General features: G+C 36.7%; 2 long non-coding RNA genes across 2 annotated transcripts; one reads left to right on the forward strand and one right to left on the reverse strand.

The window, feature by feature from the left end:
- Positions 1 to 1,902: 1,902 nt before the first annotated feature.
- LOC122198717 lies at positions 1,903 to 13,880 on the reverse strand. The gene is made up of 3 exons (XR_006193117.1): positions 13,834 to 13,880; positions 3,847 to 3,936; positions 1,903 to 2,048 (listed from the first exon to the last, which is right to left on the reverse strand). It is a non-coding gene; the product is annotated as an uncharacterized LOC122198717 (long non-coding RNA).
- Positions 13,881 to 18,589: 4,709 nt separating this feature from the next.
- Positions 18,590 to 23,744, forward strand: LOC122198715. The gene is made up of 3 exons (XR_006193115.1): positions 18,590 to 18,713; positions 20,615 to 20,737; positions 23,506 to 23,744. It is a non-coding gene; the product is annotated as an uncharacterized LOC122198715 (long non-coding RNA).
- The last annotated feature ends 205 nt before the right edge of the window (positions 23,745 to 23,949 follow it).

Consider the following 23,949-nt stretch of genomic DNA (forward strand, 5'->3'; position numbering starts at 1 on the left):
CAACAAACAAACGGAGAGACACGGAGAGAATCTGTCCGCGGAGAGAGGGTTGTGCTTAACAGAGATGGCAATATAGACAATGATAAAGACTTGTCAGTGACATCCAGTTGAGATGTGCTGAGAACTGGAAGACTCAGCTCCCCAGGATCTACCCCTTTAGATACTAAAATAAAGCAGGCTTCTTTTAGATTTTAAGAAAATTATCTGCTGAGGTGCCCAGAACAAGAAAGACTACAATGTGTTCTACCCAGAGATACCTAATAACAACAACAACAAAAACACAAATAAAAAAGGTTAAAGCATATACTGGAAGTTTTTAATGTGTTTAAGTAGAAATAAAAGTCCATGGACTATTCCATATACTAAAGGAGGAGAATAACAGCTAACCAAGTCCTCAATGACATCACACCCACTGAGTTAGAGAAAAACTTTTCACTTACATAAAGCTTTCGATTTTTTCAATCCGATTGTTCCCCTGGGAGTAAAACTGCTACCCGTGAAGAGACATCAGTCTTCCAGAGACTAACACCAGATCACTGCCTACATATTATGCAGAACAACAAAATATGCTCGTACCCTTTACAAATACCATCAGTATCTCAGCACCACCCAATTCATTTGGCTTTGATTTTGCCATCTTCCAAGATTGTGAAAAGCAAAACAGTCATACGGATTTATGGTTGTGCCAATGCTATTTGCAGTAAATAAGCACACTCCCTGAAAGGCACACACAAAGAAGGTAACAGTCGATGTGAGGGGGCAGCTCTCTCTGTAGAACTTATATTCTACCGGAACCACAAGATCATGAGCTTAGTAGTTTAACATTGATGTTCTAAGTGTGAGAGACTCAGGATGAAAAAAGGACTATAAAAAATACTTAAACTCATCTTTCTTCCACTATTTGTAATCTTTTATTGAAAATTAAAATGAGCAAGCAATTTAAAACTTGTTTTTATTATTTAAAACTGGATAGGGATTCCTTCAATAATGTGTGTAGGTATATGCATACATATATGTATGTGTATAGTTCTACATCTAATGTGTAATATATGTAAACCTACGATATATAGATATATACATATGTGTTGTATACATATAATTATTCTTCAAGTTTGACTTTTCAAATCCATAATTTATCCCATCCCCTATGACAGATCTATAACTATGAAAGAAATCTGTAGTAGAGGCTAAAGTAAAATGCTGATTTAAAAAGTAAAAAAAAAAAGTAGCAACTCTGATTCCACAAAACACAGATACCTCATTCTTTGACATCATGTCTCACACTTACTGCCTGCTATAGTAATTGTCACTGAAAGAATCAGAAGATATGAAAAAACAGCCTTAGACCCCACAACTCTGAACTTAAGGTGGGAGGCAAGCGGGACCCATATCTGACACTTACCTCAAAATACGCGCAAATCAGAAGCTGACCAGTACCCCCACTCTGCATGCCTTGTATGCCTTGTCTTATTCTCAAACTGCTTGAGAGCCTTAGCAGAATACTCTGGCCAAAGTTTCCCATACTTTTAACTTTTTTTTTTTTACTTTTTATTTTAGAGGAGAGAGAGAGTGAGCACAAGCAGAGAAGGGGCAGAGAGAGAGAGAGACAGAGAGACAGAGAGACAGAGAGAATCTTAAGCAGGCTCCACGGTGAACAGAGTTCTAGCCCATGACCCTGGGATCATGATCTGAGCTGAAACCAAAAGTCAAATGCTTAACCAGCTGAGCCACCCAAGCGCCCACAAAGTTTGCCATATTTTTAAATCACCAGTGAAATGTTTCAGGACTTACATAAGAAATGCCTATGTTTCTGGGCCATGCAACTGACATTGGCTTCCAGAGCTCATAAATTATTCCTCAGAGGCTTTAAGGGTGACAGGTGGTAAATTTGCTTACCTTGTTCTACACTTCCTTCCAGCCTCACAACAACTTTCTCAATTTGGCAAATTATCTTTCTCCAGCCATTAGAATTGACAGGTAGGCAAAGGGGGTTGAGGAGCACCGGCGGCCTAATTATCCCAGTGACCAAACTTCTAAAACTCTGGAGTCTAATAAGAAAGGGTATAAATGCAAGACATTCTCCTTGATTATGTGGAGGGATGTCATTATATCCTCTAAAAGTATACTTAATGAGATAGTTTAAATACTCTGGAAAGAAAGGGGCTTGATTACTACAACCGTTGACATAGTTAAGAGCTCATTTATTGTGGTTTTATGTATCTAAAATGCACTTTCCGTACATAAGAATGGAAATCTGCTGGCTGATAAACTCTTTTAAAAGGAAGATTCTATCATATACTTAAATCCCTTTGAGGATACTGAGTGCTCCATATGATAACTATTATAATTATAAGCATTTGTCAAGATGGTTTAAAATACTCTTATCACAAAAAGCTTGATTATAACAGTGGACTGATGTGGTTAGCAGCTCTATCATAGTGATTGCATATAAAAGCCTACATCATACATTTGTGAAATGGAAGAATGGTTTTGGTACTAAATGCTAAAAGTCTAGAAAAGCTCCATTTGTGATTTAAGTGCCCTGAGGAAGGACAGGGAGAGCTTAGACATGGGCTTTGAGGCCTAGGCTAAATCCTCATTAGTGAAGTCTCACAGGATTAATAATACATCTGTGGCATTGGAAAAGGCAGTCACAGAGTTTGACGTTGTTTTCTACTGCTGACACTACAGAAGAAACATTTGACAACAGCTCAACATATCTGAATGTTATCTCCATCATGATGTGATGTATTCATGGCATGCTATGAATTATGTTGTAAATAGCTCCACGTTCATTTTTACTTTTAGTGGTGGAGTAAACCAAATGGGTTTCTAGGTCCAGTTTCAAGTTCAACTGTTGCAACCACTCCAAGAGATTCCCTTATCTATTTGAATTAAACTTTAAATCACAATGTAAAACCCTGCAGAATCTATTGAAAGTTTCATAGATTGGTTGTGCCGAAAGTGGGTTTAACTGATGGGCATTTTGTTTGACCTTCCAAATGCTTCCTTGAACAGAGTGGCAAAACAATAGAATCATACAGATTTATTAAAGTGCTTATGTACCAAAAACACTTAAGGCATAATGTTATTTGATATGTACAGTCGATCTGTGGAGGGAAATAATGATTTTAACAGGCAAACATACAGTTTTAGGAGCTATGAAAGGATGATACTTTCCTAAAAAGCATTGGAAACTTCTCAGAGAGCTATAACTTAAACTCTGAAAAGCTGAAGGAGGTAAATAATGAAAGAGTATGATATTACTTCAGGAAACACCCAATTTCAACTTAACGAGAAGCTATATCACCTCTCCATACCCATTTCTTACCTAGAGGGGGAAATAGTACAGAGACATATTATTACATTGCCATCTACTCTCTGGCTACTACATTTTCAAAATTCATCAGCAGATGAAATACGATGGAAGATGCTTCATGTCATTTTACCTGAAAAAGTAACCAGTTACTGAAGAAACAAGTAAGGCATTTTATAGTTGGAAGTCTAACAGAATTTTCAGGCTTGAAGCCTCCAGAGGGAGAGATACCAATTCTTCCAGCTTCCTGGAGAATATGTTTGCTCTTAAAATGTCACCCAAACCATCTCCCAGCATATTTTTTTATTCTCAGTTAATATTCTTTCATTGTATCACTACATGGTATCATACTGTTACTGCTGTTGTTATTCTTACTATCCTTATGTGTGTCTAACTTGTCTCAAAGACTAGCGGATCCTGAAATTTTACACAGCACATAGAAAAAACCATACATATGCATGCCACACTGGTTTAAGTGCAGGAGCTTGCCAGGCTGTTCTGGGATCTGAGGAATCTCTAGCTCGGCTTACCTGTGACCCACTCAGGTACCATATGAAAAAGTGGTGTACTAGATTCTGGGTTCACTGAGAGCAGGGTATTTATCTTCACATCCACGGTTGCTGAAACAGTGGCCCCAATCAGTACATGTAAAGAAAACAGAAACAAATTCCTTAAAGTAGATTATAAAGCACCTCACAGCCCTGGCTCTAAACCAAGTTCTGTGTTATCTCCAGCCACTCACCTGCCTTGTAATTCATCTTCCACTCTGAAGTATTCTAATATATAGATCTATGTGCTAGTCCTATGCTTACTAACAAGGTACATGGTAAACATTCAACAAAAAATTCTGAGTATGATCCTCAACAGAGCAATGCCAGGATGGTGCCGATGCGGGAACAATTTATAATCCTCCCACATACACCATCAGAGCCTGAGTTAACCCAGATCCTTCTCTCTCCTATCCTTATATCCAGTCAAGAGCTAAGAAATACCAATCTAACCTCCTAATGTCTCTCCAAACCATGCATTTCTCTACATTTCCATATCATCAGATCACATCACTTTCTCATCACCTTTCATCTGGACAATTTCCATGCCCTCTTGATCTCTCTCAAAGCATTCACCTGCCTTTCTTCACAAAGCAGCCCAAAAGAGACTTGAAAAATACAAATATTATGCCAAAAAACTGGACAATCCAGGAGAAATGGATAAATTCCTAGAAACATATAAAGTCTCAAAGCTGAGTCATGAAGAAACAGAAAATTTGAACAGACCCATTACTAGCAATGAAATTGAATCAGTGATCAAAACACTCCAAACAAACAAAAGTCCAGGCCAGATGGCTTCACAGATGAATTCTTTTTTTTTTTTTATTTTTTTAATGTTTGTTTATTTTTGAGAGACAGAGCGTGAGTGGGGGAGAGCAGAGAGCAGAGAGAGAGAGAGAGAGAGGGACACACAGATTTCGAAGCAGGCTCCAGGCTCTCAGCGGTCAGCACAGAGCCTGACACGGGACTCGAACTCACAAACCGTGAGATCATGACCTGAGCCGAAGTCTGATGCCCAAACGACTGAGCCACCTGGGCTCCCCATCACAGATGAATTCTACTAAACATTTAAAAAAGAGTTAATGCCTATTCTTCTCAAACTTTTCCAAAAAATTGAAGAGAAAGGAAAATTTCCAAATTCATTCTATAAGGGCAGTATTACCCTGATACCAACACCAGATAAAGGCACCACAAAAAAGAGAACTACAGACCAATATCTCTGATGAACACAGATGCAAAAATCCTCAACAAATAGCAAAATAAATCCAGTAACACATTAAAAAATCATTCACCACAATGAAGTGGGATTTATTCTTAGATGCAAGGGTAGTCCAATACTTGTGAATCAATCAACATGATACATCACACCATTAAGAGGGAGGATAAAAACATGTGGCCTTTTCAATAGATGCAGAAAAAGCATTTCAAAAAGTAAAACATCCATTCATTATAAAAACAACAACAAAAAATTATGTTTGGAGGGACTATACCTCACCAAATAAAGTCCTTCTATGAAAAATCCATGGCTAATATATACTCAATGAGGAAAAACTGAGACAACGATTTCCATTCTTACCACTGTTTTCAACATAGTACTGGAAGGCCTAGCCTCAGCAATCAGAGAAGAAAAAAATATCAGGTATCTGAATTGGTAAGAAAGAAGTAAAACTTTCACTCTGCAGATGGCATAATACTATATACAGAAAATCCTAAACACACCACCAAAAACTATTAGAGCTGATAAGTAAATTCAATAAATCAGGATACAAAATCAATGTGCAGAAATCTGTTACATTTTTATACACCAATAATGAAGCAGCATAAAGAGAAATTAAGAAAACAATCTCATTTACAACTGCATCAAAAATAATAAAATACCTAGGTAAACTTAACCAAAGAGGTGAAAGACCTGTATTCTGAAAACTATAAAACACTGATGAAAGAAATTGAAGACAACACAAGGAAATAGACATGCCATGCTCATGGACTGGAAGAACAAATATTGTTAAAATGTCTTACTACCCAAAGCAACATACAGATTTAATGCAATCCCTATCAAAATACCAACAAATATTGGGTCTACATCAAAATAAAAAGACCTTGTACAGTGAAGGAAACAACCAAAAAAAAAAAAAAAAAAACTAAAAACAACCAACAAAACTAAAAAGCAACCTACTAAATGGGAAAAAAAACATTTCCAAATGACATATCAGATAAAGGGTTTTTATCCAAAATACATAAAGAACATCTACAACTCAACACTAAAAAACAATCTAACTTAAAAATGGTCAGAGATGTGAACAGACATTCCTTTAAAGAAGACAAACACATGGCTAACAGACACATGAAAAGATTCAGCCATAAAAAACAAGGAAATCTTGTCATTTGCAACAACATGGATGGATCTACAGAATATAATGCTAGGGGAAATAAACCAGTCAGAGAAAGACAAATACCATAAGATTTCACTCATGTGTGGAATTTAAGAAACAAAACAAGTGAACAAAGGAAAAAAAAAAGAGACAAACCGACAAACAGACTCTTAACTACAGAGAGCAAATGGATGGTGACCAGAGGAAAGGCAGGTGGGGGACGGGCAAAACAGGTGAAGAGGAATAGGAAGGCACTTGTCTTGGTGAGCATTGAGTAAATGAATGGAACTGTTGGCTCATTATATTGTACACCTGAAAATAATATAGCACTGTATGTTAACTACACTGGAATTAAAATATAAAAAAAAAAAATACAAATGAGAATCTCAACTAAAATCTATCAGTCTATCTAAATCGGTCAGTAAGAATGAAAAAAAAAAAATTCTTAACGTGTCCTATGGTGGTCCTGTGTGACCCGCTAGCCACTTTCTCTTCTTCCCTGTTATTTTATAGTCACCACTTTCTCCTACTTCCCTAAATACAAGTTCACCCCCACTTCAGGACATTGACAAACACTCTTTGTTTTGGATGATCTACTCACCCTTCCCTCTTAAACTAGTTAATGTCTAGTTAATCTTTAAACACAGATCAATAGTTAAAATCTCAAGAGAAATTTAACTCTTGAGTTCATTTATTTATTAACTAGGGTTCCTAAAAGATGTTTTGCTCTGCCCGGGGCTTTGGAAATACAGGGGTAAACAAGGTATAAACTGTGCCTGCTCTCGTGGAGGCTATGAAGTAAGATTTCATGTAGCTGCAAGTAACTAGAAACCCTTCTAGAGTAGTATAAGCATGTAATGAATATTGTTTCTTATGTACACCAAGTCCAGGAGAGGCAAACCTTGGATTAATACAATAGGTCAGCTAAATGACGTCATCAGTGATCAAGGCTCCTTCCATGTTTTTATTTCTTGTCCTTAAGGCAGAAGCCTCGTATATTCATTCCTATCATTATTTTTTAATATAATTTATTGTCAAGTTAGCTAACATACAGTGTATACAGTGTGCTTTTGGTTTTGGGGATAGACTCTCGTGATTCATTGCTTACATACAACACCCAGTGTTCATTCCTATCATTCTTGGCCACAAGATGTTATTCTTTAGACTCTAAGGCAGGGCTACAGGGATAAAGGAGTGATACTTCTTATCATGATAGCAAACTCTGCAAGAATTACTCAGTTAGACTCCCCATTATAACTTATTTGCCAGAACAATGCCACATTATGCCTCTGTACTACAGCAGAGGTCAGGATATTGAAATTTATTAGCTCAGCAATTGCCACAGAGTCAAACCAAACGTGTAACTAAAAAAGAAGAGAAGAGTGGATGCAGAGTTTGCTACATGAGATTTATAGGTTGGGGGAAGGAAATAAACACTGTGGTGAGCAGAATAATGGCCCCCAACAACTCTCACATCTTGCTCCCTCAAATCTGTAAATATGTTAGTTACATGGTGAAGGAGAATTAAGGTAGCTAACCATTTAACCTTAAAATAAGATTATCCTGGATTATCTGGGTGGACCCAATAAAAGCATCCTCAAATGTGGAAGAGACAGCCAGAGAGATGGCTGTATGAAAAGGACTTGCTCGATGTGGTTTTAAAGACTGAGGAAAGAAGCCATGAGCCAAGGAAAGCAGGCAGCTCTACAAGTGGAAAGGGCAAGAAAATGCCCCCTTCTAGAATTTACAGGAGGAATGCACCCTGCCAACACCTTGATCTTAGCTCAGTGAGATTCATGCCAGACTTCTGACCTATAGAACTATAAAATAATAATCCTCGGCTCTTTTAAAAGCCACTAAGCATGCAGTAATTTGTCATAGCTGCAATAGAAAACTAATACAGACACTAAACAAAATAATTACTTCAATAGCTGATTAACTACAACTCTAATGAGTGTTATAAGCAGAGTACTATGAGGTTATTTAATAGGGGCATGGAATATAGACTTGGAATAAATGCCCAAAGGCCTACATTTAGCACTTAACTTTTGAAATGTAGTCTTTTCATGCCTTTCTGATTCCTGCTTCAGTTCTCACCACCTTTCTTTAAATTCATCCACCACCTTCCAGGTTAAACCCTGGGTACTCAGAATACCACCTAACACATACTAAGATCTTCATGAATTAATTAACTGATTATTAATAAATTAATTAACTAATGGACATCTAAATGGTTAATATTTGCATATGTAGGCCTAAAACACAGGTAGATTTGTGACTTGTAAAGTGTTTACATGTTAGCTGTTCTGATAAGAAAATTGAAAAAGACCAGGGAGATTACAGAAAGAAAGAGAAGAGTCAAAACAGAATCTCAAGAAGTATCAACATTTAAAAAGTTATGGATAGGGGCGCCTGGGTGGCTCAGTTGGTTAAGTGTCTAACTTCAACTCAGGTCATGATCTTGTGGTTCATGAATTCGAGCCCCACATGAGGCTCTGTGCTGACCGCTCAGAACCTGGGGCCTGCTTCAGATTCTGTCTCTCTCTCTCTCTCTGCCCCTCCCCTGCACTCTGTCTCTCTCTGTCTCTGTCTCTCTCTCTCTCTCAAAAAATAAACAATTTTTAAAAATTTAAGAAGTTACGGATGGTTATATATAACGTTAACATTAAAAGACACTTGGTATTTCATGAAGAATCAAGATTTCAAAACTTAAATGGATAACACTGTATGTTAACTACACTGGAATTTAAAAAAATAATAAATGTAAATGGTTTGATGAGACTAATGCAAAACACATAATCACAAATACATACAAACATACACACAGTCCCTGGGAAGAAATTGATCAAACTGTTAACTAGCTGTGTTTGGACAGCATATATATTGGTTACACTATATTTTGACACTGAAGAATATTGCTTTATTCATTCTATACTCCAATTTTATGAAATAGAATCCACTCATCTTTAAAAAATGTTTCATCATCTCTTTTAAAATGACTCAAAGAGTTTCCTCTTTTAAATGTCCAAAGGGAAACCTCTCATCTTCTTACAGCAAAGCACCTTCCACCTTGACCTTGGATGGTGTCTTTCACCACTGTTCCTTGCCCACTGTCATCCCCTCTGTTCACACACTTGGATCTACATAGTCCAGGCCAAATACAAATCCCATTCATCACTCCTTTTCCAGAAAGCACTGCAAATTGTTGTTGACAATTTCAGTGTTCTGGTTCCACATAGAAAAAGTCAGTCTAGCTCAGTCCTGAACAAGAAGTCCAGGATGTTTATATTTAAAACGTGGGTACAAGAACTGCATTTACATATCACCAACTCCTGAGTGCTGTGGGGCTTGCCTGCTGTTTACACCGGCCTTGCCAAAGCTGTCAATCAATCCTCAGTCACCAGGCACTTCAGGAACCAGACAAGAGACATAACAGCTAACACAATGACTGAATCTATTCAGCTATGAACTCAGAGGATCAATATAAACTGAAAATAATCATGGAGACATTTTAAAACCCAGAGATTAATGGACAATAACCTTAATAAAATGGTCATTGTGTAGGCCAGGTACAAGCGGTCATTATGATAAACTAAATTGAAGGTTATTTTTAACTACTGATACTGCCTCAAGAAGATGGATGCAGTAATGAATGAATGAAAATTTATTTTTACCTTTCTCTACCATTTCATGTCTTAACTTCCATAAAGAATAATTGTAATTCCCCCTAGATATCTCTTAGAAACTGTGAATAAATACTTTATATGTATTTTTATATATTTGTATTTTTAATACAAGTATTAAAGTATAAATGTGTCTAAATGTTCTTGTTTGGATATTTATCTGAAAAAGAAAGCCAAGCCTGAAGTTTCCATTATACATTCAAAGAATTGGATTCTTTGGGTCGGGTGGTAAACCACATTTTTAAATATTTGGGATTAAATCTCTTCTGGGATTAAAACAAACTGGTATAAATACATACCAATACTAATGCTCTATTAGGTAAAATCATTTGGTTATGTTGTTGGACAGGAAGAGCAGAACCTTCTTGAAGATATTATTCAACTATGTAAAAACAGTGATCCTCATGGTTTTCCATAACTCTCTAGTATTATAATGCTAAGATTCTGTCACATATTTCTCTCCCACCCCCACCCACATCTCTTTATTGGCTTAATGTTCTCTTGATGCTTTATTTTTCACTGACATATATAGGTTTCAGATCTTGTTCCTATTCAGAGTAAAACCTTTCACAAATGTATCATCCATTGTGTAGTGCTTCCTTGTCATTTATTACGGGTTGAATTATGTCTCCCCAAAATCTGTGTAGTGAAGCCTAACTCCCATTATCTCAAATATGACCTTATTTGGAAATGGGTTCATTGCAGACATAAAGAAGATGAGGTATTATGGTGGGCCCTAATCCAAATATGACTGGTGTCCTCAAAAAATTAAAAAAAAAAAAAAGGAAATTTGGACTCAGAGACAGACATCCATAGAGGGGATAAAATGTGAAGAGATATAGAAAGAAGTGGACTAGAAGAAATTCTTTCTCACAACCCTTAGAAGAAATCAATCTTGCTCAGCACACCTTGGTCTTGGACTTCTAACCTCTAGAAATGTGAGACAATTTGGGTTAAGCCACCCAATTTATGTGCTTTGTTATGGAAGCCATATTATATTCAGCATTCAAGTAATTTTTCCAGATGAAAGATTACTTCTTTTTAAAATATGTCTTCCTATAGAAATCTCTTTCTCTACTCAGTTCTTCAGATTCCCAATCCTAATTTGAAATGGCCATTTCTGAACATTTTTTATTTTCGTTTTCTTTAGAAGCAGCATCCAGAACTAATTGCAGAAGCCTTGATGCAAGGATCAATCAATGAGCCTCCGTTTCCTCACTTGCAAAATGTACTAGAAGTTACTACACAGGACTGCTTTGAGGATTAAACAAAATACCATACATGAAAATGTTTGAATTGCTACTGATGTTTCTGTGTCCTTTGCAATACTCTAACAATTCACAGAATTATAGTAACTGTTTTTGTCTCCACAGACTTCAGGTAGAACTTTCCAGAAACAGAAGATAAATAACAACACTCGAATCTTTATCCTGTGTCGTCACTGATGCTCAACGGTCACCATCATATACTATGATTTATATCCTCTTTCCTTATTCTACAACATTCACACATCCCTGGGTAAAGTTCATCTTCATGTCCTGACCTCATACACAAGCAGGAAAGATTTTTCTGCAGTTTATCCTTATCAGCCTGACATTTAATTACCCAGAGAAGCTTAGTGTCATCTGTGAACTTGAAGATTTTACTGGGCACTTCATCTTCCCAAACACCATAAAAACCTTAAATGAAGCCAGTCCTGGCAGTAATCCCTAAAGCAAAGCCTCTAAATCTGAGTGCTGGGAATGGGTTACAGATGTGCTGAGGTGCAGATGTCTCACGAGCAGCCTTTTCCATGGGAGTAGACAATGCCAACATTATCATTTTCTATAGGTGTTGGGTAAGAAAAATTGGAGCCTGACACCTTAAAGATAGCTTCTGTTAAGATCATTTTATTCATAAAGGTAGTTCTTTTGCCCTTGCCTTTTTTCCTCTCAATAAACTAGGTGGCTAGCCATGAACCTATATTCTCCTTAATTTCTATGCAATTTGTTCCGTGTGTGTGTGTGTGTGTGTGTGTGTGTGTGTGTGTGTGTTCTATGTCTATTTTTAGTAGACTACAGCATAGATGATTTTCAAATGTGTTGCCGTCATGATAACTGAAAAATCACAGGAGAGATGGAATTCAAAGTAATGTGCAGAATCAGTCCCGTGAATAAATAAATCAGAAATGAAGGTCAAAGCACTCATATGAGGTATCAATGTCAGAATCAACAGATGAAAACATCTTATGTTCATCATGTGGAACTATATCGTTATGGAGTCTACATACATTCAGAAGCCTTGTAAATGTTACCTTTATTTTATGCCTACTGGATATTCCTTGGGCCATTCCAAAAGGTCATCTCAATTGAATGTTATTTGTTTTACATAAGCCTGGCCAAAGTAAAGCTTTCTGAAAAGATAAGGAATTCCTGTGCAGATAACTCTTCTCTCAGATGATAATGAAGTTGGGGGTGGAGGCAGTCCTGTAGTGTAAGGATAGGAATTCCCAGAGTAAAAGTTGAGGGGGAACAGACCCCAGCAAGGCTGGGACATGTGGTAGAAATCTAACAGCCTGAACAGAGGAGTGGCAGACTCATCCAATGGTTTGGAACCTAAACTCCCCACAGGAGTGGTTCAGTAAACAAATAAAAAATAATAATAAAGAGCAATAGTGAGAGAGAGGTGGAAAAAAAGAAACATGAAAGCAAGAATAAAAGGAAGAGATAGTGGGAGAGAAAAAAAAACAAAAAACCTTGGTGAAATAACCCAATTCATGTCTTGTAGTAACATCTGTTGCTATGTGAAGACAGCTCCTACATATGCCAATAGCAAAACTCAGTTTGAAACTTAAAAACTGTGTGAGTGTGTGTGTGTGTGTGTGTGTGCGCTCAATATTTTAGGTAGGTATCTTGTGTCTGAAGAAAACAATATAAGAATTATCTGGAAAGCCAATTACTGATGCATATTGTGCTGTCATAATCATTGCGCTTCTGCATTGTATCAGAAGCAACAAACCTGAGCATATGACCTCTCTGGGGTAGGATCCACAGTGAGAGGAGGTTGAAGAGAAAAGGCAGTATTGAGCAACTTGTGAAATGATGTCCCTGATCCTAGGAGACCGGCCTATGTGCCAAGCTAACTTTTTTCACTACTTGTCTTTGTGGGAGTCTTTGAGATTCTCTCTCTGCCACCTCCTACTGTACTACCAGTAATACACAGGGTGCCTGCATCATTCTCAGCCTCACACCCACAGACAGGCCCTTGGTGGGCTATGTCATGTCAGAATTATTTTGAATGGATTTCCTTTCCAAATGGTTCCACTCAGGCTCCCTCCAGGTGGGTGGACTGGGAGATCCCTCCGAGATTCTTCCCACTTCATGTGAGGTGTTGAAAGGAAGCTGTTCTCCTGTCCCCATAGAAGGGAGAACCCACAGTGGGCCCATAATCTCTCAAAAGAAGATTTCCCTCATTCATTTCCTACCTCTATGCTTTTCTGGTTGGAGGTGGGTGATCACTAGTATGACAGAACCATTTTAACTATCTCTTAGCACATCCTGGTTAAAAGGTCTGGCTCCTTCCTTTGAAACTTGTGAGATACTTGACATCTACTGCATCATTCCTGGCCTTGAGGGCCTCAACCAAAAACCAAACACAAGCATTTCTTTTTAATTCAATTTTAAATGGCCATATTTGAGGTTAAATATGGTGTATTTAGGTAACTTCACATGTTTCAACGTAATGAATATCTTGTGTATCAGTTTTCCCCTCTCCTACTCTTATCACCTAATTTTGTCAAAATGAGACTTATTAGACAACTCTTCTCTGTCAACCAGAAGTTTTTAAGAGAGACCCAAGAGAAATATATATACTAAATTCAACTCTTTCCCATTCCCGAAATAGTGGTTCTTCTAACAAATAAACAGAACACATACCTCATCCAATGTTCTCAAAGTTACAATCTTCTAAGTGGTCTTTTACTGTAAAATAAAAGAACAAATTGTTACTCACAGCCCAACTTGGAAGGATCACCAGATGCACTGGGAAGAACTATGTTTTGCTATTACTTACAGAAAGATGTGGTTTTTCTGTCTAACTAAAGGAACTTTGCTTAGAGAAGCCCTGTGGTACTAAGTCAGAGGCAGGTTCCAATGTTATGAAGCCACTTAATGATGATGGTCACAACTGCTGGCCAATGACTTTTACCTGAGACCAACTATCTTCAAAATGCATATGCACTTCTGTGATCTTCTATAACTTTTACTATTTGTGCCTCTCATTTTTAGTAAATGAGTATATGTTTAGCAAACATAAATGTTGTTTTCTCTTCTTGACTTATATCACAATTAAATTTCATGTGTATTTCTGATCCTCTAATTTCTGTAGATTCTGTGCTCTTTGCATAGGGCAACCTGTAATCTGCTGTGGTACATACAGTTTTCTGTTCCCCCTTGTGCCTCTCTAGCCTTTATACAGTGGAAAAACTCAGGAAGTACACATTGAGTGAGCTAATTAAGGCTACTGCTCTTGAATGCTGAATTTCCAATGTCTGTATTATTCTATTTAGCTGTAGTATCAATTTTTTGAGATTATTCAAATCAACCTATCACAATAGCTGGACAAAGTTACCTTTTCATACTGCCCGGAGAATAATATGCATTGTGTTTAACTTTAGGAGTTCTCTGATTTATTCTTCTGACCTTTTAATTCCTTGCAAAAATGAGATCCTTGAGATATACTCATCTTAAGCTAAAACTAATAAGAGAATTTGCCTAATGTTTAGCTCAGAGAAAATGGAAGTGTTCTGTGAACAGCAGTATGGTCTCTAAAAATTCCTTTGTCACCTCAGGATATATAAGAAGTTAAATAATCATATCAGAATGACAAAGAAAATAAGTACAGGATTGTATCACCCCTCTTGCAAGATAAACTTTTCCAAGAATATGGAGAAACTATTGTTTGTTCTCTTCCGTTAGCTGCTATGAAAGGAACAATTTAAAGAGCAAATACTGCATTGTTAAATTCCAAAAGTTTATCTCGTACTTAAAGTAATCTGTGCGTTCATTTAGAAACAAACTACAGATTTTCCCAGAATGAATAACTACAATTTAGAAATAGAGACAATCTTATAAAAAGACTAGATTAAAAACAAGATACTTTATTCATGATTGCTGTTTATTTTTCTAATAGATGTTCTTTTTCTTCTGTAGCTCAAAGAAGAGTTAGTCAAATTGTTTCATCTGTTTGGTTTTTAATGAAATTTTCTGATTGAGTTGATGATTATATTTTCAGCAATCAATGAGTAGTAGATAATGTAGACCTCAACAGCATCTTCTTGGCAAGAACTCCAGGGACTCTTATAATTCTTTATAGAACATCTGTGCTAAGTGGAAACTGCAAGAGAAAAATGAAAGAAACTTAAATATTCGCAAATGGATGAATTTTTATAAATGGCAAATGTTTGGCAGGACTAGTAGAACTTTGCTTATATTTATAAGGAAACATGCTATCAAAAAATGAATGTATGAACATTGTCTTTATTATCCAAGCAATAACTGCTTTTGTCAGTAAGCAGGTATTTAAATGAGACAAGTCAGAAGAAATTGGAAATAAGAGAGATTGAACTGGGGAAACCTACTAACAAGTCCCCTGAGAGGAGATCAAGCAGAGATAAGGAATGTCTCAAAAGAAACAAATTCTTTCAGGTGCATAAATCCAATTATAATCAAACTGAAGTTGTGAGTATATCAAAAAAATGAATGTCAGTCAAAATGGAGTTGCTATAGAAAATAGAATGATGAAGGTAAATATCCAAAGTCAAAACTACATTCGTCAAGTGCATTCAGGTATGCAAGGAAGATTGCCAAGAATATTCCTATCACTGTGTAACTAAATGAATTGGTATTAGCTTTAAACCATTATGCATTTAAGTCATTAACTATCTGTGTCTGTTTTGATTCTATGATCACAGAGAAATCCACTTTATATTTTGCCTTCCTAGAATGAGTTGGTTCTACTCTCCACAATACTGTGGTCCATACAAGAGTTACTTTGCTCATTACAAACAAATCAGTTGACATTCACGGTTTATTCACCAGTTTCAAGGACTCTGGTGGATTCACCAATATAATATCTGTTCTTTACGTAGCCTCTTGAAAGCCAGGCAGCAGCAGCATTTTCCTGGTTTTCATAAACTTTTCTAAAGTGTTACGGGAAAACTGAGCCTTTTAGACATTTAAATTTCTACATCTGTATTCTAGTCTCATCTATAAAATCCCACAATATGTTGTCTAACTAAAATGAAGAGTAATCACAATTAGTCATTCTAGTACTCCAAATTCAATTTAAGTTTTATTTTACAGCTCTTCTGAGAACTATCGTGCACCATTTGTAGAATTATAAAAAAAAATGGTATTACATGAAAACATTAATGAACTTAAATTTTATCAGCTTGTCAATATGTTTATATTGGGGGATAAAAAAGAATGTCGAGAGCAATTCAAAATCAGGTGTCCATTTGTTACACTTGAGCAAGCAGAATGTGTGTGCAGACTATTATGTGTAGGTTGTCAACAAAACACGTCTAGAATTTAAGAATCACCTGAAATTATTATGCCTTAGAAGTTTGGAAAAAGCAAGGAGACTGTCAGCCATGTCTCCCACAAAACAAGCAGCTCATAAAAGACATTCCTAAAGTAGCACATTATTTTACTCAACATAAAATTTTGTACCTAGATTGAAAAAAATTTTTCGGAGAAACTCAAAGTTAGGTTTGTAGTACTTGGCATAATAATATAACAAAATTGAAGAAGAAAAGCCTTCTATTATTTGAATATTTTAATTTTTTGTTCAGTCCATATAAATTGTATATATTACTAAGACTACTGAAATCATGGAATGGTTCTGTTAAATCAGAGACACTTAAAACTACCCAGGCCATGGATAAGACAGGATAGTCTGGATTATGCTACAATAACAAACAAGCTCAAAAATATCAGCACAGGCATGGGGTGCTTGGATGGCTCAGTTAGTTAAGCGTCTGACATCAGCTCAGGTCATGATCTTGCAGTTTGTGAGTTCTAGCCCCACGTTGGGCTCTGTGCTGACAGCCGAGAGCCTGGAGCCTGCTTTGGATTCTGTGTCTCCCTCTGCCCCTCCCCTGCTTACACTGTCTCTCTCAAAAATAAATAAACGTTAAAAAAAATTTTAATGTCAGCACAGGTATATTTCTGATGCTATACATCCACTATAAGTTGGTTAGGCTTCTGCTCTACATAATTGCCTTCCTTCATCTATGGCTCAGGCTGATGGAGCAGCCATTGCCAGATGGCAAGGCAGAAGACAAGAGAATATAGTGAAGAATCTATTGATGGGAAAGTGAGATCCTACTACCACGTGCCCAGAAGTAGAAAAAAATCCCCAAACACAGCAGTTGTTCACAGATCTAATGAAAATAAAGGATAAAGAGTAATGATAACATATATAATTACATGTCACAATTTTAACAAAAAAAAAAAACCTGTTGAACCAAACAGGCTCTAGGAAAGAAGAAAGGCCATTAGTGTGTAAATAGAAATAAAACATGAGCAATGTCTTTCTTGCGCTGAGACAACTCACAGTGTTAAAATTTTGTACTAGGTGAAAGCAAAACATAAACAGGGCCGAAGATAAGGCTATTTATGTTCCCTGCATTGGATTACTCTAGGATTCTTCTAATCACAGTAAGGTAGCACTTCTGAGATATCAAAGGACAGGCCAGCTGTATGGTCTTCCTTATATTCCTTACAACATGAAATATCAACATTATTCTCCTCTCTGCTGAAAGCCCTCACCCAAAGTGATAACAGTGTTTACAACTGCCAGGGCCCCAACTATGTACCTTGTTTGGGGGCTGGAAACACCTGGGGATATTGTCTGAGGGCCCAAGAAAAAACACTGCCAGGCTGACCTTTCCAGCAATGGAGGGCAGTAGCTATTCTGACCCCTATTCTGATTTCCTCCAGAACAGAAATTATAAATGGCATCTGGTAAGTGGCATCTGATCACATTTTATTTGTGCTTTTATTTGTGATATAAAGGGACATGTATTAATTTTTCTGGGAGGAAAAATCAAGCAAACAATCAAGTATAATTTCTAGACAAAAGGACTCTCTCAGTAAAGAACTTGCAGGTATTACATATTCTCCTCCCTCATACAAATACATAGTCTCTCATGAGGAAAAAGCACATAAACTTTAACACACATACCTAGAATTATAGCACTCAGAGTCCATTTATCCCATTTGCTTTCTAAAAAATAAACTAAAAAGGAAATTTATTACATAATGGTATTTTATGGTATTTTACTAATGATCTTTTTTAATGTAGGTCAGGCAAATACAATCAGCTATAAGAAAAAGACCTTAGAAATGTTCAAAATGTTCAAAAGAAGGTAGTGTTGATACTATCTATAAACAACTACAAGGTTCAGAAAATGAGATTTACCACGGAGTTTTCTATAAGGTACACAATAGAAGCATAATGTCCTCCCTACATTTGTAAGTGCACAAATGTATGCATTTCTGGAGTATGTACCTAGGGTAGAACTTGGGAGTTACAGGTCATGCATGCATACATTCTACCCATAGTGCTTCAGTGTAGTGATACACTATCTACTCCTACTAGTAACATGAGTTTCCATGACAACATCTTCATGTACACTTGGTATTTTTATACATACAGTGGCCAAGAAGACCATTGCTATCTGTGACAGAATTCTAAGATGGCCCCATAATCTCAGTCCTGGTGTTACTTCTATAATTTTGTTCACTACATGGTAAGAGGTATTTAGCAAATGTGATTAAGGTTACTAATCAGTTGACCTTAAAATAAGGACATTATCTGGGTGGTCCTAAACTAACCACATAAGCTTTTTAAAAGGAAAGCATTTCTTCTAAGTGGCTACAGAAGAAGAATTCAGAGAGATTCAAAGCATAAGAATGATTCAGCAAGACAGAGATACTCTATTGCTGTAAAGGAGCTAAGACAGCCAGTAAGAAAATGGGGACCTCAGTCTTACAACAATAGTCAACTGAATTCTACCAAAAATATGAGTGAGCTGGGAAGCAGATTCTTCCCTAGAACCTCCACATAAGAGGCCAGCCTGGCTGCCACCTTGATCGTGGCCCGTGAGACCTTTAGCAGAGAAACCACCTATGCTTAATAAAATTTTGACCAATCAAACTGTGAGTTCATTAATGGGTGTTATTTTAAGTTTCTAAATTTGTGGTGATTTTTTATGCAGCCACAGAAAACTAATACACTGTCTGTGACTAACCAGGTAGTATAGGACCTGACTTAACCAACCTCTACTCTGGTCTAACTGATTGTTGGCATAGGAATGTAGGTTTGCTGTTTCCCCATGTTCTACTTATGAGATGCTGAAAATTCATATTTTTATATTAAATGTTCTAATATTTTTTGAACCTGGCAAGTAATTCAGTTAAACCAGAAAAAATTTTAAAAAGTCACTATGCAGGCCAGTTTGTAACTCTGGCCTAGCAGTTCCTTTAAATTCCAATGTTCCATGATCTACTAAATGAATGTTAATAAAGGCCTTTCACTTTTTGTTTTAAATAATATATATTGGAAATGTTGTAATGCACTAAATGGCTTCTAACTTTTCTTCCAGATGAAAGATTTATAATTATTAATGCACTACCCTTCCTTTTCTATGAGATCTCTTCCTGTGCAGAGGATTACAGGAATTGAGGTTTATATTAAAGTTTTGCTTGGGAGCCACCTGAAGAAGTTTCCATGCACCTAAGATGATACGATTTAACTCCTGGCTAAAAACCACCATGAGTTAAAATCCATCAAATACATTTAAATCCTTGAGTTTATAATGATAAAAAAAATAAAACTAAAAAGTAAAATCTAAAAAAAAAAAAAAAAAAAAAAAAACCAAATTATAAAGTTTTGCTACATTAAACCATCAGACAAATAATTCAAAACTAAGAAATATTGGGGCACCTGGGTGGCTCAGTCGGTTGAGTGTCTGACTTTGGCTCAGGTCATGATCTCACAGTTCATGAGTTCGAGCCCTGAATCAGGCTCTGTGTTGACACTCAGCCTGGATCCTGCTTCGGGTTCTATATCTCCCTCTCTCTCCGCTCCTCCCCTGCTCACGCTCTGTCTCCCTCTCCTTCAAAAATAAACATTTAAAAAAAATCAAAAACAAGAAATATTTATATTGATGTATAAACTTTTTTCTTGTAATAGAAATATGGCAATAATGTGTATCAGGAAGGAATAGCTGTTTTTTCTTCCCGACTACAGAGGTGGTAGTTATGACTGTGATCTTGGGCAAGTTTCTTAACCTGTGTCAAATTTCTTGATATATAAAATGAACTTACAGTAAGAGGAAACTTATAGGATTTTTGTAAGGATCATATGAGTATGTCTGAAGTACTTAGAACGTTGACTAGAACTTAATGTTCAACAAATATTAGTAATTTGCAAAGAGAGGCATGAGAGTTCTAAGTAGAGAGGAGATCTCACCTTGGCCAGAGATATTCAGTAGCTTGATGGTGCTTCCATACTCCTTTGTGTGGCTTTAAATCTAGCTTTAGTCCATCTTTTCAGATCCCTTATCTGCTCTAGTGCAAGCTGTAGAGTCCAAATCATCCAACTGTTCCACATTTCCTAATCTCATGATGTATCTTCCCTCTCATTTAGATCCCACAATATGGAATATCAAGAGTCCTATTTCCCTTTGTCCATCCTAGACAGCAAACCTATAGACAAGTCCTCCACAAAACCTCCCCAGATTTAGCAGAAACTTAACTCCTAATTTCCATGGTAAGTGTCTAAACTTCAGGTTAAAGTACATGGCTAACATCTTGCATTATATTCATTTGCATCTCAATCTGTTTCATTTATAGATGATAAATTCCTCACAGAAAAGTGTATTTTATTTGTGTTCCTACAGAGCTTAGAATGAGGACTTCTAATGTTAGGAACTCAGCAAATGTTAATTGAATTGAAGATGCTCAAAAGCAGCAGACAGGGGCTGCTCACTTGGGTTAGCATGACTCAGTTGTTTAAGCATCTGACTGGAACTTAGGCGATGATCTCACAGTTCATGAGTTCGAGCCTCACATCAAGCTCACTGCTGTAAGCACAGAGCCCACTTGGGATTGTCTGTTCCCCTCTCTCTCTCTCTGCCCTTCCCCCATTTGTGTGTGTGCATGCGCAGGCATTTGTTGGGATGAGCACTGGGTGTTGTATGTAAGCAATGAATCATGGGAATCTATTCCCAAAGCCAAGAGCACACTATATACACTGTATGTTAGCTAGTTTGACAATATTTAAAAAAAAAAAACACGTAACAACACTCTCTCTCTCTCTCTCTCTCTCTCTCTCTCTCTCACACACACACACACACACACACACACACACAAACATTTCATGAAAAAAAAAGCAGCAGACAGGCCATTCAATAATGAACACAGATAAAGAAGAAAGAGATGATTCAATATTTACATATCATAAATTGAGACAGGTTTGGTCTGCCCATTTTTAGAATTTTGTGTTTGTTTTGCTGTGTATTCACCTTTACAGGCTAAAAAGTAAAATAACTACCGGGATGAGAAGCCTGAATGAAATCATTCCAAACAACATAATAATTTTAAATCCTCTTGAATTCAGCAATTTCCTATAATTAAATAAGTTAGACTTCCAACACAGCACAATAGCCTTGTAGCACTAACTACTTAACTTGGGATTCTAATGTGCTATCTTATTTGGCCAACAGCTGTTGCTACTAAATTTCTGCCTCTCTGAAAGTAATCACATGGCAGAATAGTCTGCCAGTTTAGACATGGATGGTTCTCCTGCTGATTTTCTTTGCCCTCTATCCACCATATATAAAAATACCAGATTTTCATTTTGTGGGCCTTACTTACAGCTAGGTTACAGATTTATAAGCAGTGCTGGTCAAGGGGACCTTGTTGTAAGTCTACTGAGGGTATCTGGGAAAGGTTTTCATCCACAATAAAAAAAAAAGACCTCTTTTTGCCTTTGAATATGTTATATGAGGATACGCCTCCTGCCCAGTGGTTATTTTTTAGCCACAAGAGGACATACCTGAAAACTAAAGCCAAGTCACCAAAAATAGAAGTCAGAAGGACAGGAAAACACCCTTGTCCTGAATAACACTGCTTTTCCAGAAATCAAATCCTAAGACCTGTCATTTATGGAATTCTTTTTCTATTAGATCATAGATCCTTACTGTTTTCCATTTTGTTTAGTTTGCTTATCCAGATCTTACAATAAGAATACTAAGTCTGGGTGCCTAGGTGGCTCAGTGAGTTGAGCGTCCAACTCAGTTTTGGCTCAAGTCATAATCTCCTGGTTCACGGGACTGAGCCCCGCATTGGGCTCTATGCTGACAGCACAGAGCCTGCTTGGGATTCTCTCTCTTCCTCTCCCTTTCTGCCCTTCCCCTGCTCACACGTGTGTATGTGTGTGTGTGTGTGTGTGTGTGTGTGTGTGTGCGTGCACATGCGCATGCATGGATGCTTTCTCTCTCTCTCTCTCTCTCAAAATAAATAAGTAAACATTAAAAAAAAAAATACCAAGTATAAAGTGTTTCCCGAATGATGTAGTATTCATCACAATCACAGCAGACTAAAACTTGTGTTTCTCAACTGGAATTTTTTTCATTATAAAGTCCCAGTTAATAGTAATATTCAGTCATAATAAAATGATGACTTAAGGGACATTTAAACTGAAATTATGTGACTGTCTTTATAAACTGTAATACTTGGAAAGATAAAACTAGCAGCAATTTTGTGCAGTTAAACATTAATATCTTGCTAATCCTGGACCTCCCTGGTGATTTACAGCTCACTGAATAGTGCTAATAAATATTCTAGTGTAATGCATGTCGATAATACTTACTATGTGAGAAGGACTGTATCAGCTTACCTCCAAATGAAACAGCAAGACATTTGAGCTAGAAATTTTTCAATTATTTTGTGACAAAGAAATTGAGGAAGTTTCTATTTCAAAACTCAATTGATGTATATGGCTTAGTTTTGGTTTGTTTTCCCTGAGGACTTATTCTGCCAGTATAGGGCACCTTTTTGTGTATACAGCCATTCCTATACAGTCCTGTTCACATCAGGAGAATTAGCCAGACTCCTAACTCTAACATTCCTATCCTCAAAGGCAGATATCACCTACCTGTACCAACACAAAGCAAGAAATACTTTAAGATATACAATTAGCAGTATCAGAGTTTGCTGTTTGCATATTTATCTATGAACAGACCTTACTTCATCCTTTTAAAATGAGAATTGTATATAATAACTGGTTACAATAGAATGGGGCAAACAGTGGCTAACTACACATTAAAGTATGTAGAATTCACTTTTTCTTCTGAAGAGAGGGACAATTAAAATGTTAATGACAGAAATTTCAACTTAGGCCAAGTTAAGTTTAAAAAAAAAGGAAACCTATTGGCTCAGGCATCTGAAGAGACTAGGCCAAGTTCTTGTTCAGTTTGATCCAAGAATGCACTCAATATCATTTGAACTTGGTTTCTCTGTTTGACTTTCTCTCAGACCTCCCATGGCTTCAAGTTCATATTCCTCCTCATTACTAACAAGATCAGAAGATAAGCACCAGGCTCTTCTTTCAATGGGTCCAGAAAAAGTCTCCTTGGATTCCGCTTACTGGATCTTGGTCCATTCCTAGGTCAGTGATCAGAGCAATATAGTTCCAATCAGTCAGGAGCCAAAAGTGGAGATTTCTGCACTGAATTATATGAATTATATGAAGTGATAATAAAAGAGAGACTGTTCATCAGAATCAAATTGTGGATTTATTACCAAGAGGAGAAACAACAGTTGCTGGGTATCTAAGACAACGATGTTTTAGACATCTTTATAAAGACTTTAAAAAGAGTCAAAATAAAACTAAATTGACATATTGACATACACTCTTTAGACACTCAAAGAAATAGTCATTTAACTGTCAAGAGACAAAAATCACTTTAAGTTTGATTG

The sequence above is a fragment of the Panthera leo genome, chromosome C2 (assembly GCF_018350215.1).
Source record: "Panthera leo isolate Ple1 chromosome C2, P.leo_Ple1_pat1.1, whole genome shotgun sequence".
Lineage (NCBI taxonomy): Eukaryota > Metazoa > Chordata > Mammalia > Carnivora > Felidae > Panthera > Panthera leo.